Raw genomic sequence first — 19,734 nt, 5'->3', positions numbered from 1 at the left:
TACTGACTTCACTGTGTTTTATTTTGTATTTTTCAAAAGTCAATGATACATAGTCAAGTGGACAATAATTTTCACCTTTTCCTAAATAACTGTTGAAAAAATAGCTCATTCTTTCTGTTTCAAACAGAAAATTCTTTAAAGGGTTTCTTTAAAGAATTTAGTAGTGGGGCTGGCACCGTGGCTCAGTTGGTTAATCCTCCACCTGTGGCACCAGCATCCCATATGGGCTCCGGGTTCTAGTCCTGGTGGCTTCTTTTCCAGTCTAGCTCTCTGCTGTGGCCTGGGAAGGCAGTGGAGGATGGCCCAAGTACTTGGGCCCCTGCACCTGCATGGGAGACCAGGAGGAAGCACCTGGCTCCTGGCTTCAGATTGGCGCAGCACTCGAGCCATGGCGGCCATTTGGGAGGTGAACCAACGGAAGGAAGACCTTTCTCTCTGTCTCTCTCTCTCACTGTCTAACTCTACCTGTCAAATAAAAAAAAAAAGAATTTAGTAGCATGCATTTGATCTAATGGTCATGACTCCAATGAAGATGTTCATGTCAGGCGTGGATGTTGTAGCACAGCAGGTTAGGCCTCTGTTGGGACACCTGCATCCCACAGCACAGTGCCTCGTTCAAGTTCCAGATACTCTACATTTTCATCCCAGTTTCCTATGGCAATACCCAGGAGGCAGCAGACATTGGCTGGGATGTGTGGATTCCTGCCACCCAGGTGGGAGACCTGGATGGAGTTTCTAGCTCTTGGATTCAAGCTGGCCTTGTCCTGCCTGTTGTAGGCATTCAGGGTAGGCAAACCTGCAAATGAGATACCTTTCATTCTCTCTGTCTCTCCCTCTCTCTCTGTTATCTTGAATTTCAAATAAATTAAAAAACAAAACAAAACAGAGTGCTCATGTCTCACACCAGCATACCTGGGATCAATACTTGACCCTGGGTCCTGACTCAGCTTCCTGCTAAGGCAGAATCTAGGAGGCAGCAGTGATGGCTCAAGTAATTGGGTCCATGTCCCCATGTGGGAGACCTGGATTGTGTTCCTGTCTCCAAGCTGCAGTCCTGGCCCAGCCCAGGCTGCTGTGGGCATTTGGGGAATAAATGAGCAGATGGAAGTTCTGTCTGTCTGTCTCTCTTTCTACCTCTCAAATAAATAAGGAAATTTAAAAATAATAATAATTTAGTACCAGAAAAACATCTCTTTGCTGACAAACTGGTGTCTTTTTTTTAACAAGTAATTATGATATAATTAATTGTAAAAAAAAATTATTTGAGTTCAGGAAAGTTGGAACTCTATTAATGTTTAAGCACGGTAATGAGGTTAGTCTAGGTTTGGGGCACATTTGTTCCTTTCTGTGGTCCTTTAACTAATGGTCTTAGGGTAAAGACCCTTTTTGATTGTGGACTGCCTCATGTTTTCTGAGAAGCAAGCACAATATAAAATGTAAATCTGATTATAAACTGTACTTCTCCCAGAAAAGCATATTTGCCATTTCCCAGAATGATATAGACACAAAAGAGTCAACCCGAGGCAGAGGTTATGATGGTAACAAGGATATACTATGACCTCGGTTAGGGGTGGTGTTTGGGACTACTGGTCTTTGGTTGTCTCCCAAATTGCACTGTCTAGGAGGCTGCTCTCCCAGGCTCCACCTTAGGCTGAGCCCAGGGAGACATCACGTGAGTTAACTGTCAGGTCGTGAATTTGAGAAACACCTCATTGGAGCTGGGTCAGTTGATTTGAAAGAGCTCCTTGAGAAAGTGTCAGAAGCATGTCAGTTTACCATCCAGTCTAACTCAGAAGGTTATGCAGAAAGACCCCACAAGGGGGGGCGGTGTGTGTGTGCTCAAATGGAACTTATCAACAAAGCCCTCTGATATAAATATTCAAACCTAGTTCTCATTGGTCTAAATGCTATTTTTGTGTCTGGGACTATGCCCTATGGGGAAGAAGAAAAACAAGGCAAGTAGGGCATGGCTATGCACACCTGGGATTTTTGTAACAGTTCCAGTTCTAAGCTCTGTTCCTTCTTTTCACCTTCCCCCAGCCTAGTTCCCATCTAGTTCCCTCTTAACCTAGAAGGAAGCCTTGGATCTCCTTTTCATCATGTGAAATGTCCTCTTTTGGAATTTCATTCTGCACAGCTGGACAAGCAAGGGGGCGATGCAGGTTGCCACAGAAACTGCTGTTGGTGCTGGGATTCTTCATGCTTTGCTCCTAAAAATAAGATGTGAGATGTACCCAGGGTGTGATTAGCTCTGCACAGAAGGGGGTTTCTAAAAGGAGAGCCAAGCCTCCCGCCCCCACAGGAACGGGGGTGTGCTTCATAGCTAGAGGACAGGACAGAAATCCAGGAGCAGATGCTTCCCTCCAAAGGTGCAGGGAAAGACGAATGGGAACAGTGGCTTTTGAAGAAGAAAACTGTCTGCAGTTAGGCATAATTCATGGAGATTCGGGGATGAGATGTCCTGAAATTACCCAGGAAGTCAATGGAATTCTCCTCAACCTGCAGAAGGGCCAAAGGAAACTGAGCAAGGAGATGGGATTAGATGAGTGTAGTCCAGAGTCCGGTCCAGCTCAGGCTGCCAGCCCAGCCACCTCTGCCAGCTGGTCCCCTGCTCAGCCTGCCCATGTTACCCAGTAACATTCACTTCCCTAGGAAACATCCGACAACTAGAATTTGCTCTGTAAACGTTGTTGGAATGTGCCTTTCTGTAACTTCCATTCTTTCGCCCTCGTTTACCTTCTGGAACAATTAAGAAAAGTCCATTTTCTGATTATTTCTTGGACTTAATCTGATAATTCCTCACATAAAACCAAAATGGAGAGATGAGCCCATGTATCTACTTTGGACACGTCGGTTTCGCTGATGTCATTGTCAGGGTAAAATGAGACATAATTAAAGCTGTATCATTTCATGGTTCTATATAGGAAATTCTTACGTGTTTTCCAAGAAGGGCCATGTGTGTGATTCAACATCTTCTATATACCAGGCACTGTGCCAAATACATACATCCCTTTGTTTGATTTAGCCACACGAGGCAAGAACCTTTCTTATCCCCATTCAACAGAGGAAATTCAATTCAGTCTGAATGGCAGCATCCTCATAAGCGTAGACCTCAGATTTGGGGGTGGGGGGTGGGGTTGAACTTGAACACCAATTCCTCTACTTGCTAAATCTGGGATCTCAAAAAGTTACATAACTCCTTTGAACTTTGGGTTTCTCATCTCTAAAAATTGAGAAGCTAAAATGTCATGAGTTATTAGAAGGAAAGCAAATTATATGCTCAAAATGTCAAATGTATACTAGTGGCTGCTCAATGAACCCTAGGTTTCTTCTCTTCCCTTACAGACCTACAGGTCCCCACAGAGCTCTCAATCAGAAGTCACCTTAGATCCATAAGCAGCCAAGCCTGGACAAGCTACCTGTATGGCTATTAAAGAATCAAGCTGAGCAATTAAACCATTGAATGAACAAATCTCTTTGTAGGTGGGATATGGTTGAAATGATGTGAGCAGCTAAAATAGGAGAATTGACATAGGATGAAACAGACTTTGTGCTTGGGCTAAAGTTCTCTGCTGAGACCACCACCCATCCTTCTACCTGTGCCAGTCTTCAGTATTGCTTACCTGTTGTTGACATCCCTAGAGTTAGCCAGGCAGTCCCTGTGCTCAGAGCCTGTTGGTCCTTTTGCCCTCGCTTCTTTCCTACCCAGCTGGACCCTGGTGAGGCTTAGACTCTTTTTTCTCATGGCTCTGACTCTGGGTGGACAAGACAACCACTTCTGGTTCCCCTGCCAGTTCATTTCCCGCATTTGGAAGATCTTAAGGGAAACCAAGGTTGGTGGGGACGCCCACTGACTGCCAAGGAAATCTAATGACTGTAAAGTCTCAGAAAATGATAAGATTGGTTAGGACCTCATTCTTATATAAGTGGGAAACTTGTACAAAGGAATAGATATACAAATAACCAAGTGCTTGATCTCTTGGGGTTTCAATGTCTTCCTTTGAAAAGAATTATAGCCCTGAGACCAGCTAACAGGTGCTTGCTTCACGCCAGGTGCTGTTCTAAGTGGTAGACTAAATGTGTGTATATAAAGAGAATCGAAAATGAATCTTGATGTGAATGGAAGGGGAGAGGGAGTGGGGAAGGGGAGGGTTGCGGGTGGGAGGGACATTATGGGGGGGGAAGCCATTGTAATCCATAAGCTGTACTTTGGAAATTTATATTCATTAAATAAAAGTTAAAAAATAAAAAAAGTGTGGACTTAATTCTTATAAGAACCCATAATATTTAGGGTAAAAACCAAAGCTGCTGTGACAAAGACCTCCAGAGCTGCAGAAGCTTAAAAAGTAAGGGCATGGCTTTCTCCTGTGGGACAGTCTGCTTCAGAGACATCCGTGACCCCAGGAGCAGGGAGAGTCTGCCTCCTCAACATTCAGCTTTGCCCTTGGCAGGCGTCACCCACAATCACCATTTCAAACCCCTGGAGAACAGGGCAGAAAGCAGAGGTCCAGGATAAGGAATGTTGTTTTAACCAAGTGGAGCAGAGGTGGCTCTTGTCACTTCTACTCTTGCTCCGATGCTTAACATTTAGTCGCGTGGCTGTGTCTAGTGAGTTCTAAGGGAGGTTGAAAAACACAGCAGAGAAAGGCAATCAAGTATCCCCACTACGAGTCCCTGTGGGATAGTTGAATTATTTTCCCCATTTTACAGATAAGGAGACTGAGGCACACAGAGGTTATCTGACTTGTCCAATGGAACACAGTTCACAATGGCCTAGCTAGGATCTGAACCCCAGGCAGTCTGTCTCCAAAAGCCTTGTTCTTATCTACGATACGCTTCTGCCCTGCTAGAGCCAACAAGATATGGTGGCCATTTACCTGTTTATTTTTTTTTTAATCTCTGCCATACTGTAAGCTTCCTGAGGATGTTATCCAGTTCATCTTCACACTTCTTACCTGTAGCTTTTCATATACAAGATGTGCAAGGTTGGGCACTGTGGCACAGTGGAGTAAGCCAATGTTTGGGACGTTCACAGCCCTAGTGCCTGGTTTGGGTCCCGGCTCCTCTGTTTCCAATCCAGCTTCCTGGCAATGTGCTTGAGAGACAGCAGGTGATGGCTCAAGTGCTTGAGTCCCTCCCACCCACGTGGGAGACCTGGATGGAATTCAGACTCCTCGTTTTGGCCTGGTCCAGCCCCAGCTGTTGTGGGCATTTGGGGAGTGAACCAGTGGATAGAAGATCGATCTCTCTCTTCCCCTCTTTCTCTCAAATAAATAAATAAATCTTAAATATATCATATATATATTAAAGATGTGCCCATAAGCTTTCTGAGTTGCAGGAGATAGAAATTCATCCTTATTAGTCTAAGCAGGAAATAGAAATTCATCAAACGATAAGGGTAGTGCGATTCTCTTCAGGAGGAGCAGAGAATCAGTTTGGCAGGTGAGACGGCTGGGAGCAGCGCACAGATATTCCCAGAGGGTGGCTCCTCTGGCTTCCACCTGCAAATGGGCGGTAGTTTGTAGCTTGTCTTAGCGTGGCTGCCTCCGAAGTGCGTGTCTCCACAGTCACCTGCCCTAGCATGGAGCAGTGAAGTGCCAGCACAGGCGGCTCACCTGTTTCAGACCTGAGGGGTCACAAGAGGGTGTCTGATTGGGTCAGACTTGGTCACTTTCTGGGGAAGGGTTTCTGGCCTCTGTCAAGGGAAAGTCAAGATGCAGAAGACGGAGAGTCTCCCCATCTAGAAGGGGTGTGCTGAGTCATTGGCAGCTGGAAATGTCTTAGTCCCCTCTGCAATGAGGGACTAATGAGCATATCCTTTTCCTCCTCTTTTTATTTTTTAAAAAAGATTTATTTTGTTTGTTTGAGAGGCAGAATTACAGAGAGATAGGGAGAGAAAAAGGTCTTCCATCCACTGGTTCAGTTCCCAAATGGCCACAGTAGTTGGGACTGGACCCATCCAAAGCCAGGAGCCAGAAGCTTCTTCCAGGTCTCCCACCTGGGTGCAGGGGCCAAGCACTTGGGCCATTTTCCACTGCTTTCCTAGGCACATGAGCAGGGAGCTGGATCGCAAGTGGAGGAGCTGGAATTAGAGCTGGTGCCCACATGGGATGCGGGCTCTGCCTAAGCTGCTCTGCCCTCCTCCTCTTTTTCTAAACCCTTTCCTTTTTGCCTAAGAAACTGGATATTGAAATACCAAGATTAACTTTCCTGTAACTACTTGGGAGGGCATTTTTAGAGTTCAAATAAACCCTCAGAACTTTCCAATTCTAGAGCAGTTCTTAGGCAGTGATTTAGTAGGACACAGGCAAAGATCACCTACCCACTTCGCTGCTTTCCAAAGTAATTAGTGACTTTAATTATGCCATAGTCCCTAAATGGACTTCAGGCCCCACCGTGTATGCCTCACTTTTGTTTTCTTTCACTTTTCATTTTTTTCTGTAGGCCCATAATAGTCAAGTTTCATTTTTTCTTGTCAGTGGATATATTCTCAATTCATCTAAAGAGAAAATATAAATGAATGAGGAACACTGAATCAGGGTAATACACACAAGTTTGTAAAACTTCATAAAGTTCTTTGAGAAAAAGTGATTAAAAAAAGCTAATGATTATTATCACAATCGAATATTATCCAAGTACATAATAAAATGAGACTTATGAACTGAATGCATTCTAACAATCCATTCTGTTGGCCAGAAATTTGGAGATAACAAGAGACTTGTAGAAATTTGACTGCTTCCATTGGGGTTTGCCAAGGCAGACAAGGGTTCAAGTGCAGGTGGTTTCTTTGAGAGGTGAAAGGATCATTGTGAAGAGGGAGGAAATGAGACAAAGCAGAGAAGGCAGCTAATATAGGGTATGTTATCAGGAGCTTAATCTTGGGGGGCCCCTGGGAGCTGCTTAGACTCATCCCTCAGAGTTGTCCCACCCAGGGACTGGTGTAGTGGGACAGTGGATTCCGCCTTCCACACCTGTCACCCATGTAAGAGACCCAGATGAAGCTTGCTCCAGTGCCCGACGGCCAGCGCTGCCCAGCTGGGTGGTGTGTGTGTGGGGGGGGGGGGGGTTGGTTTGATTCACACTTGTTTCTACTGTGGTGCAGACACACAGCCCCTCAGTCTGACATGAGGCTTTGTAAACGAGTCCTCCTTACGTAGGTTCAGTTCAGTGATGCTGGGCAGTTCCTGCCGTTGCTCATTTGCATGATTCAGTGTGAATCTGAGAAAATGAAGTGAGCACATCAATGTGTAGGTCACAGATGTTATTTAGGATGAGGCTAAGTGAGTCATAACAAATTCAATGGAAAATTTCTAATAGTAACTTAATGATGTGGGTGACATACAAAGGGCAGAAAGGAAAACCAGAGCAAAAATAAATAAATAGGGCAAAATTGAAAAAAAGAGAGAGAGAGAGAGAGAGAGAGACCCGATGGAGTTCTGGCTCTTGGCTTAGGCCTGGCCCAGCTGTGTCCGTTATGACCACTTGGGGAATGAACTAGCAACGGAAGATCTCCCAGTCCCCTCAACCCCTCTTTCCTCTCCATCTCCTTCACTCTGCCTTTCAAATAAATAAATCTTAAAAAAAAAAAAAAAAAAAAAGACAAAGTTGTCCCAGCTAGGAGTGAGGGAGCACTAGAGGGCTGAGTGCTGTGTGCGTGAATTTTCCGATGAGCGAACGTCACACAGTGGGCTCTAGGTAGACATGGTGATGCTGGCCATTGGAGATTGTGCTACAGTAAAACTGGAGAGGCAGGGGCTGGGGAGAGGGCACGAGAATGTCACTGGCTAGGGTTTCTTAACTGTTCCAACCTCACAACACCTGACTTACGTGAGATGTTGACCTAGTCCTGAGTCTCTCTATCTGCTAAGAGAAATATTGGGGTCAGGTGTTCTATGGTCTTCGGTTTCATCATTCATCAAAACTCCCTGGCCAGAGATACATGTTGCTCTGCTGTTAAGATCACAATACAGTGGAATGCTGAATGCTTCTGTTATGTAGGAAAATGAAATTCTAGGATGACTTGTGATACGTGGTATTAAGAGATCTGATTTTTTTTTTTTTAAGGCAGAGTGGACAGTGAGAGAGAGAGACAGAGAGAAAGGTCTTCCTTTTGCCATTGGTTCACCCTCCAATGGCCGCCACGGCCGGCGCACTGCGCTGATCCGATGGCAGGAGCCAGGTGCTTCTCCTGGTCTCCCATGGGGTGCAGGGCCCAAGGACTTGGGCCATCCTCCACTGCCCTCCCGGGCCATAGCAGAGAGTTGGCCTGGAAGAGGGGCAACAGGGACAGAATCCGGCGCCCCTACCAGGGCTAGAACCCAGTGTGCCGGCGCCGCAGGCGGAGGATTAGCCTATTGAGCTGCGGCGCTGGCAGAGATCTGATTTCTTGACAGGAGTTTTTGGATGTCATTATGATTCTATGCCAACACATTTTATTAGTCTGTATCTTGGCTGTTGTGGGTACAGCTGCAGTGAAAATGGTGGAGCAGGACTCTTTGCTATGATGATTTCATATCTTTTGGAATCATACACAAAGCTAAATACAAAAACCATCTTTTCAGAAATCTTCATACCGTTTTCCAGAGTGACTGTACTAATTTACATGGCCACCACCAACAGCATATGAGAGTTCCCCTTTCTCTACATCCTCGCCAGCATTTGCTCCTCTCCATCCCTTTGACAACAGCCATGCTCACAAAAGCGAGGTTTGCGCGTACCTGATGACTAGTGACAGTGAGCATGTGTTTGTATTCTTGGCTACTGAACGGTGAAGAGTAGAGGCTGGGACGGGTACAGAGAGACAGAGGGAGTTTGGATAATGGGTGCTGAATCAGACTTAGATTGAAGGAGTAAGTTCCTGGTGTTACACAGCACAGCTCACAATAACCTCATAAATATTTTAAGAACAAATGAAACTGCACGCGTCCAATCATGAAGTAATGTCAAAGAAGAGGACGTGTTGCTCACCCTGTTCTGGTTGGTACACACTGTAAACCTGTACTGAACTATCACACTGTAGCTTGTAAACATGTACGATTATTGTGAATTTATTTTTCTTAAATAATTTTTTAAGTTCCTGGGAAATGGAATTGAAAGGTAAGTTTATTTTGTTACAAAAAAATTTTTGAAGTTCATGCATAGTTTTTTCCAAATATCTGGTTTCTGGGAGTCCTGAAGATCTGTTCTGTTTGTCGGCTGATTGCTTTTAATTACCTGCCGACAATAGAGCAGGACCAGCTAATTTCTTGGGAACAGTGTCCACCTTGAATTCTTTCATAGGGCAGAATATGGGCAATTGGAGGAATGCCGGAAAATGTGAATGGCTGTGTGTGGGGAAACAGTAGGGGAGATTCAGTGATGAATCTCAGAGTAGGGACAAGTGGGCCAAGGTAGTACATAACGGAAGACATCTATGCCTGAAATAATTGGGGGAAGAGGGAAAGTGTCAGTCTTCTTAGCGACAGGGGTTTCTTTCAACTCTGGTTTTCGTTCAGATTCCCCCTTGGTTTCCTGTCGCCTGAGATCTTCTTAGAGCAGTTTGGTATATCCCTTTCAAAAATATCACCAATAATGATTCAGGTAGCTACTTAACTCTACAATCTTAATTTTCTCTGTGTTAAGACACAGAGAAGAAAGAAGGCATATTTATCTAGAAAAGATTTTAAGTCTGTGACTTTTCTAATTTCTACTACAGATATTACAGCGTATAATTATTGGTTATCTGCACTTCATTATGCACCCATTCCTTTCATACTTCATGCTGTATTAGGAAGCAGTCCCTTAACAAATGAATGGACTACATGAATAGAAAATAGATTGCAGTAATTTAGGTCTGAGGAATTCAAGATATTCTTGCCTATGGGAAAAAAGTGACTTTTTTTTTTCTTTTTGAATCTGTTGGAAAACAGTCTGGGAAATCCATTGTTCTGTTCATTCCAGAAGCCAATTGAACTAGGAAAAAAAAAGTGGTACAACAGCATCTAAATGCTTTATGCTTAGAATGTCTCTCTTTTATTTAAAGATTTATTTATTTACTTGAAAGGCAGAGTTACACAGACAGATAAGGAGAGGCAGAGAGAGAGAAGTTTTCCATCTGCTGGTTCATTCCCCAGATGGCTGCAATGGCTGGAGCTGCGCCGATCTGAAGCCAGGAGCCTAGAGCTTCTTCCAGGTCTCCCATGCAGGTGCAGGGGAGTTTGGTCCCCAAGGAAGGTCTTAAATCTCCAAGGCTCCCTGTCAGGAATCCAATACCTGCTGTAGTTAATAACTTCTGGCTGTTTTTCTTGGATGATTTCCTTAACAATAAATACCACACTATCTCAGAAGGAAGGCCCAGTAAAAATGGCAAGCAGCTGAATGTGGAACTTGGCAACTCACACATAAATTATCGCAGGTGTAAGCAAGCTTAATAAAGCTTTTCAAATCTCAATTTCAAGTGGCCGATAGATCTCCACAGACCCTGTCAACACATCTGCAGTTTAGATATTATCTTCCTTGATCATAACTTAAGGAATTTTAAGGGCTGGCACTGTGGTATAGCTGGTAAAGCCACCGCCTGCAGTGCTGGCGTCCCATATGGGCACCAGTTCAATCCCGGCTGCTCCACTTCTGATCCAGCTCTCTGCTGTGGCCTGGGAAAGCAGTAGAAGATGGTCCAGGTCCTTGGGCCCCTGTACCCACGTGGGAGACCTGGAAGAAGCTCCTGGCTCCTGGCTTCAGATCAGCTCTACTCTGGCCGTTGTAGTCATTTGGGGAGTGAACCAGCAGAATGGAAGACCTCTCTCTCTGGCTCTACTTCTCTCTGTAACTCTGTCTTTCAAGTAAATAAAATAAATCTTTTAAAAAATGAATTCTAAGAAAAAGCTTTTTAAAGCGTGCAGCATAATCTACTGAATATAGCATGTGAAGTCTCTTGTCTTCCCATTAATGAAGTTACTGCTCTTTGACATAAATAATTTTAATCAACTGTTCTAATTTTAGGGGCAGGGGTCTGAGAAGCCCAGAGCCCAGCCATTGCTCCTGTCTGGGAGGAGCCACAGCACAGGCAGGTCAAGAGGAAAGGCAGGGGTAAGCAGGCACAAAGCATCTGAGGCCAGTTGGGATGTCCCATGTTGTTAAGGGCTGAGTCCCACAAGATTGCTCACATTTCAGATGCCAAAGCTGAGGCCTCTGGAATCTCTGGCCAACTGCCTTCAAGTTCAAGGTTCCCCCAGCCCCCTTCTGGGGAGGGATTAATTCACTAGGGCAGCTCAGAGAACTCAGAAAAATAGCTTTCTTATGTGTACCAGTTTATCGTGAAGAACATTGCGAGACTACAGCCCAACAGCCACACACGCAAAGCAAGGTGCGAGGCAAGGGATGCAGAGCTAAGTCCCTGTGGGCATACCATGCTCCAGGCACCTCCACAGACGTTCTCTGGACCTGTAGCTTGGGGATAGTTTCTGAAGGATTCATCGCATTGGCATGATCATTTATCAACTCAGTCTCCAGTCCCTTGACCTTCTTAGTGGAAGTAGGGTGAGGATGAGAGTTCCAAACTTCCAATCAGGCTTTGTGTTTTTTGGTCTTCAGGCCTATGCAGGAGCCCACCAAAGATCCATTCACTAGAACCAAATATGTTCTTATTTCCCAGGAGATTCTAAGGGGTTAGGAGCTCTGGATCAAGAACCAGAGACAAGAAGCAAATATTAGAACAACAACAAATATATATATATATTTATGAGAGCTGGATATATATATATCATATGTCTGATATATATATATCAGAGAGCTATATATATATATATATATATATATATCCCTAGCACCCCTGTCACTCAGGAAATAACAAGGATTCTGGGAATTCTGTGGCAGAAATCAGCAGCGGAGACCAAAGAGACATTTTTGTTATTTCACAACCCAGTACACAAACATTCCCTATGTTAAATGTCTGATGCAGTATCATCCACACACACACACACACACACACATTTCTCTTGTGGGACCTCAGGAGTTATTGCTATTGGATGACATTCCTTGATCTTGTGATTCATCTTCTGGATTAATTAACTAATTAAAATGCCCATGTTCTTAAAGATCACTCCCGATACCCCAAGTTTTCTAAACCTGAAGATTCTCAGGGCTGGAGAGACCTCCTGTAGGCAGATGATTTTTCTTTGAGCTCTGTATTGTTTGGTTTTAAGTGCATTGAACACATAGAAAGAGGAAATGGTTTTCAGTTCCGGCCTCTTGTGCCCACAATTTGTTTATGTTGGAAAAAGAGACGTGACTGACTTAGTTAGGGCCAAAGACCACAGAACCTGAACTGGGGGCTCGTCCTTCGGTGATTTCACCTTTCCATCTCAGGCGCATGCTTCTGCCTCTGCTGGTCTGGATTTCTCGCCTGCCTTTTAATATTCTCTGTTTACAGCTGGCTCATTGATTGCCTCCCATTTGTTTCCCAGGAGGCATGTTTTCTTCAAAAGTACCTCATAAATCACTTTTCACCCATTCTCCCATTCAGGCAAGACGCGTTCTTCTCTGAGGAACGATGTCATGGCACAATTTGTTCTAAACCCAAATGATACAAAATTGGCTGTGAGGCTCCTGCTTTTGTTAAAGAAGCCCCATTTGAACACAGCTCAAATCGCTGTCCCCCTTGGTAAGCTGCAGAAAACATCTTACGCTTGAATGTCGTGATTGTTTTTGGAACTACTTTTATTTTGTTATCTTAATGATCCCTGCATTTCACCAGGGGGCACCAGAATTACTTCACAGAGGAACAGCTAACAAATCCTGCAACAATCTTTCATTTCCCATGAATGGCAATCATCTCGATTATGGTTATCATCATAGGTTGATTCTGAAAGAGGAGGCCGGTCTGAATTGCTGGCAAACTGAAGCGCTTTGCAAAAGAGGAGTGATTCTTTATTTCAGGCATTTGGATTTTAATTCTCTTGGGGGATCACTGATGTGCCGGTATTTGTCCCATAGACTTTATGTAGCTGGGGCCCCTGCCCTCCTATCCAGGTTCAAGATGGGCAATTCCCATGGGCAGGTTCTGTAGCCTTCTTCCTTTTTTTTTTTTTAATTTATTTATTTGAAAGGCAGAATTACAGAGAGGCAGAGGCAGAGAGAGAGAGAGAGAGAGAGAGAGAGGTCTTCCATATGCTGGTTCACTCCCCAGACCCAAAGCCAGGAGCCAAGAGCCTCCTCCCAGTCTCCCACACAGGTGAAGGGGCCCAGGGAGTTGGGCCATCCTCCACTGCTCTTCCAGATCAGAGCCGAGAGCTGGATCAGAAAAAGAGCAGCCAGGACTCGAACTGGTGCCCATATGGGATGCCAGCACTGCAGGTGCCACAGCGCCAGCCCCCTTCTTCCTTTTTTCTCTTCTCTTCCAACTACTGTGGCCTGAAGGCCCCAGCTGATTCTGTCTTGAGGCTCAGACTGACCGGATGGGAGCCCAGAGAGCATTTCAATAAGTGAGCAAAATACTCCTCCCCACGTGCCTGGACTCCTGGGTTCTGGTTCCAGCTCTGGGCCCTTTGTGAAAGCAAGAAGGAAAGCCCTAAGTGATAACTTGAGATTTGAGATGGACCTGACAGCCAACATTCACAAATAAACCAACCAAGGGACCTGTGACTCTGGTCTCAGGGATTCTGAGCACATTGTTAAAATTCATCTGCATCCACTCGGGCTTCACATAAAGATGGCTGGGTAATGACGTAAGATCACAATAGAGCTGAAAATTTCCTATTGCCTCAGGATACCATAGCTATCCTCATGCTGTAGTGCAACATGCTGGTTGTGCTTAGAGTGATGCTGGTGCAAACCTGCACACACAATTGTGTACAGTGCATAACACTTGATAATGACATTGATGACTATGTATTACGTATTTCCTATTCTCTTTTACCCTTACAAAAAGAAGTTTACTGTAAAACAGTCTGTCGTGTTGCACTGGCAGTGGCCCTGTTCATCACGTTTCACCACACCTCCTGGCTGCACAGCAGGCTGGCCTGAATGACTGACTATACCATCCAGGTTTCGTTGATACACTGAAGGACGGTCCCACAATGATGAAGCCACTTACCCAAGCATTCCTCAGAATAGATCCCCATCATTAAGCAATGTGTGACTATAATTCCTAGGAGAACTGGGGAGATAGGGAAAAAAAAAGACAGAAAACCAGCTTCCATTTGCTCGTAAGACCTTCTTGGAGAAGAGATATTCTCGTAGCACTGAAGACTGTCGCTTTCTTGTGGGTCCAGTGGCTCCTGCTGTTCAGTTCGTATTTCTCTGCCTGTTTGCTGTTTCAATAGTAGGTTTCCTTTGGAAAGGAAAGTGCTAATCGCATAGGACATTTTCCCCCAGTGGTTGTAAAGTTTCCAGAGTTTCTGTCAGTTGCATTTCAAGAGGAAGAGCACTCCTAGTAATTCACCAGCCTGAGACATGTAAGTAGACAGATCACTCAGTTAACGCATAACAGACTTCAAAACGTCTACAATGGCTGCAAATGGCGCAAATGGCTCTACACCTGCTCCCTGGGAAAAAAAATAGGAAGAACTACTAGGAGATGGAGCAGCACTGAAAGGAAGTCCAGACTAAGAGATGCACTTTGGATATGTACTGTACTGGTGAAGTAGTGTATGGAATTCCAGCAATGCTATAAAAAAATTCTGGGTTAGCACAGAATTCTGGGTTGCTAAGGAGGTAGCCTGATCTTCGGGAGATGTGCTTTTGGCTAGAAGGTTGTTTTATTCCATTCTATTTTGTAGAGGAGATCTACATTTTGAAAGGGTAGTGTCACTGACTTTTCATATTATAAGAGAAGATGGCAGGCTTTATAGCTTTGCTCAGAAGAAAGTGAATGGGAAGCATAAACTCCCAAAGGTGGTGCCCTTTAAGCCTCACATTAGGCCACAATAAGCAGAACAAACAACGCACTGATCTGTCATTTTAGTTTCAGCTCCATGCCACACTGGGCACCGTTTCCTGTAATACAGTATTAATGTATCCCATGTGATATAACCCATGGCACCCTGGTGTGGCAGAGTCAGCTGCTCCCAGCAAGTTCTCATAACCTGTCAGGCTGCCCGCCCACAACCCCTGTTCTTCAGAGAGCTCCCAAGCCAGGCCGCTCCTCCAAACTTACACTTTTTTGCCAACTCTTTGTGGAAGTCATTCTGTTATTTTTTTTACACACACAAAAATTTTCTATTTCAGAACCCTATTGGGAATCAAGAAGGCAGAGATAGAAGGGCATGCTTTAGGGCCCACAGAAGTAAGTAAATGGAAGTAAATCTAAGTATATAGAAAGAGAGACGTGTGTGGCCTGCAGGCAGATGAAACCAGGAGGCAGGTCCTCTTACCTGCTCTCCCCAGAGCTGCGCAAGGCTCGCTGTTTGTGGCTGGGATGGCACCAGCGGCTGTGTTAGACAATTAAATCAGCCTGCAGAAGGCCTCTCGTGAGCCATGTGCCGAACCATTTTTAACCTAAAAAGCAACCACATTGTCCAAGAGTGTGGGCTAATGCCATTTCGTAGCTTATTTCAGATGACTTGGGCAGTAAAGTCTTAAGATACAAGTGTTTAATCGATTTTTAAAAGACACTTCCAAGGGACTAGGACATTTAAAAGAAAGTTCCTGCCTTGGAACTGCACACCTGTAACTCCAGTTATGTGAAGGAACCACTCTGAGTACTTAATGAGTTATCTTTCACTGTGTGAACAAAAGAGCTGATTACGGGTCCCTGCTCTATCTGATCACAAAGAGCACTAGGGAGATCCATGGGGATTGTGGTGCAAGTCGTATGCAGAACAGTCCCTTGGGGGATGGTGCTGTGGCTTAGCCAGTAAAGCTCTGCCTGTGATGCCAGCATCCTATATGGGTGCCAGTGCGAGTCCCAGCTGCTCCACTCCTGATCCAGTTCCTGTTAATGGGCTGGGAAACACAGCAGAAGATGGCCCAAGTGTTTAGGCCACTGCCATCCATGTGGGAGACCCAGATGAAGCTCCTGGCTCCTGATTTTGGCCTGGTCGTTGCAGCCATCTGGGGACTGATCTCTTGATCTCTCCCTCTCCTCTGGAACTCTAACATTCAATTAAATAAATAAATCTTTATATTAAAAAAAATTCCCTTGGATGGTTCTCTTTAAATTTCAGGGTCTATAAATGACTTTGTTTACTAAAAATATAAATACTGTAGCTTTACTATAGCTGTACTCAACTGCAACTCAAGATTCAGGTGCCACTGTTTGTTAAAATTAGGGCAAAATGGTAACCTATAATTTAAATAGAACACTGACAAGACCTGGTAAAAGTAAATCTTTGAGTTCTCCAGTAAAAGGCAAATTAAAGGAAACTGAATTAGGACACAGGACAGAGGCCTTTGTAGTTGTGAAATGAACCACACAGGTCATTAGATGGATGAATAGGATGAGTATCTGATTCTCAAGGCTGCAGTCACTAACTGAGAAAGCTCTTGAACACACCTGGGAAGTGGAGGGAGGCAGGCGCAGGGGTAGAGCTTCCAGAAGTGGGGGCAGACAAAAGCCTTCCTCCAGGCATCAGATTTGCAAGCTTCTTGGCAAAATAGTCTACTGCTGTTTCCTGCTTCTTACAGTTATTTAATCTCATGCATGTCCTAGAACATTCTCTGAAACCTCTTCAGTGAATCTTGGGAGTGGTCTGTGGAGAGCATCAGTGCTGGAAAGCAATGATTTCTAGCTGCAGCTTTGACTTTCTGGGAAAACTGAGCACAAGAGCATCAGAACAGAAGGAAGCAGAAGCAAGAATCTGCCACTGGGTGGCCTGTATCGCTGCTGCAGCATGGTCCCTGCCAGCCCTCAGGGGAGTCAGTAGAGCAGGGTCCTTTAAGGGCAACCCTGCGGCAGGCTCATTGCCTGGTGCTGGGGAAGCAGTGCCAGAGCAGGTGGATGTGCACGGACTCAGATCTGGTGTGGGCAGGCTTAACATCGAGTCAGGAGAAGCTTAGGAGGAAGAGAGGGGAGTTAGAACGACTTCCACTTACTGGCAGATCTCCCCATACCTATTGCATCATATTTGGTGGTGTAGGAAGGGAAAGAAGAGAAGGAAAATTGAAGGAGAAAGGGAGGAAAGATATGAAAAATGAAATAAACACACAGTGCCAGCCAGCCATGCTATTTTGCTTAAACACACACACTTAACATATTTACAGGTTAATATAGAAATATCTATATATTCTGTATTACATATTCCTATAACATGTGTATTTAGCATAGAAAGTTTAGCAACCAGCTCACAAACAGAAAAAAGAAAACCCGATTTGTAGTGTTTGCTGATTTCCATGGCCAATTTCAAGTTACTAACTTGATGTCACTGAACATTGCAGCTGGGCAGAGAGACCCACAATATTAGCCCAGTACCATTATATGCCATTTCTCTACATTTCTGTCTATAACAGACAGAAATAACCTCGAAAGCAAGTATTAAGGGGCAGCCATTTGTCCTAAAGGTTTAGATTCCATTTAAGATGCCTGCATTCCATATAGAAGCATTGGAAACTCAATCCAGGTTTCTCTTGAGGGTGGCAGGGATCCAGCAACTTGAGCCGTCACCTGCTGCTTCCCAGGCGCACATCTGCATGAAGCTGGAATCGGGAGTGGAGCTGGGACCTGAACCCAGTCACTCCGACATAGGATGCGACTGTGCTAGCAGTGTCTTAGGTACAGTCAAATGCCCGTCTCTGAGTGACTCATAGTTCTAAATGAGAAAGATCCAATATTTGGAAGGAAAAAAGTAATTATTCAAGCAGAGTTTGCTATGAAAGTGAGCCAAATATTACTGGCCATAAACCTTACTAATGCTACATTGACAAACAATAGATTACTCTCTGTCATGCCTTTTAGTGATTTTATTTTATGTGTATATTTTGAAACAATTATAATTGCTATTCTAAAATTCAGAACAGAATAAAAACATCCTTCAGAATGTTAAATAAGTTAGGATAGAATATTAACATCAAACTTGATATTACATATGAGATTTTCATTATAATTTCACATTTTTAATGATCTGTAACTTTGCTATGACATTTTGTGATGAACTAATGAATAATGCCACACTCCTAAATGAGTATTTCAGTGAATTGATTTTATATGTATAATCTATGGTCCTGAGCTGCATATATATGAGATTCAAGCAAGTAAAAAAATCCATATTCATTTTTTGACAAAAATGGAAATCATTTCAAAAATTATGTGAAGTGAGTAAATGTATAAAAATATTAATTGCTTGGAAGTCGATGCATTTAGATTAATGCATTTACAAAGATTGTGCCTCCTGTGGTCTCCATGGTAACAACAATAAAATAAGGTAACAGAAGATATTTTTCTTAATCTTCATAAAAGGGGTTAAAGCCCTTATTCTCATTTAAGCCATCAAGTGAAATTGACATTCAGTCAACTTCAAACATTCAGAAGGTGATAAATGCAGTAGAGCATAATTTTCAACAACCAAACAACCCAATTACCAAATCAGTGCTAGGATAATATCCTTTACAACATATAGATAAAAACAAAATTAATATACTTCCGTTATCACTAAACCATGTTGTAAGATATTTGCTTAGTGAACCTTTATAACCTCATTTTCTTGTTCAGTTTTTCCTGGAGCCAGTTCTACAAATGAGTGTTGCCTGCATTGATCATGAATTCACTCACTGCCAGAGGTGGAGCCCAGGTCACGCTAATGGCAGTAGAAAATGGAGTTCAGAGTGGAGGTGAAAGGATGGTGGCTGAGCTTTCATTGTAGGATTTGGGCAGTGACCTCAGCAAAGTCTGCACCTGCTTTGGCTACTGCGTGCCCATAAAGCTTTGGCCCTACAGCTTCCCAGAGCACATCACATTTATTACCTGGTAGTAAAAGACCTCATGCCAATAGTCCCCATGGTTTTGCTTTCTGCAGTTTTATCTACCTGTGGCCAACTGTGGTCTAAAACATCCAAGGGAAAGTTCCACAAATAAACACTGTATAAATACTACATCATACAGCATTGAGTACCATGATGAAAGCTCATTCCCAGGACCAGCCTGAACCTCGCTCAGTGTATCCACGCTGCATACACTACCTGCCCATTGGTCACTTAGTAGCTCTCACAGTTAGGACTCACTGTTGTGGTATCACAGTGCTGGTGTTCAAGTAACTCCTATTTTACTTAATAATGGGTGCAAAATGCAATAGTGATGCTGGCAATTTGCATATGCTTGAGAGAAGCTTTAAAGCACTTTCTTTAAGTGAAAAGGTGAAAGTTCTTGACTTAATAAGGAAAGGCAAGGCCGGTGCTGTGGCATAGCTGGTAAAGCCGCCACCTACAGTGCTGGCATCCCATGTGGACACTGATTCGAGACCCGGCTGCTCCACTTGCAATCCAGCTCTCTGCTATGGCCTGGGAAAGCAGTAGAAGATGGCCCAAGCCCTGGGGCTCCTGCATCCTAATGGGAGACCCTGAAGAAGCTCCTGGCTTCAAATCGGTGCAGCTCCAGCTATTTCAGCCAATTGGGGAGTGAACCAGCAGATTGAAGACCTCTCTCTCTCTCTCTCTCTCTCTCTCTCTCTCTCTGCCTCTCCTTCTCTCTGTGTGTAACTCTGACTTTAAAGTAAATAAATACAACTTTAAAAAAAAAAGGAAAGGCAAAAAAATCACACGCTGAGATTGCTAAATTCTACAGTAAGAATAACTCTTCCATTTGTGAAATTGTGAAGAAGTGCGAGC

The sequence above is a fragment of the Oryctolagus cuniculus genome, chromosome 12, assembly GCF_964237555.1.
Source record: "Oryctolagus cuniculus chromosome 12, mOryCun1.1, whole genome shotgun sequence".
NCBI classification, from domain to species: domain Eukaryota; kingdom Metazoa; phylum Chordata; class Mammalia; order Lagomorpha; family Leporidae; genus Oryctolagus; species Oryctolagus cuniculus.
This window is presented reverse-complemented; position numbering follows the sequence as displayed.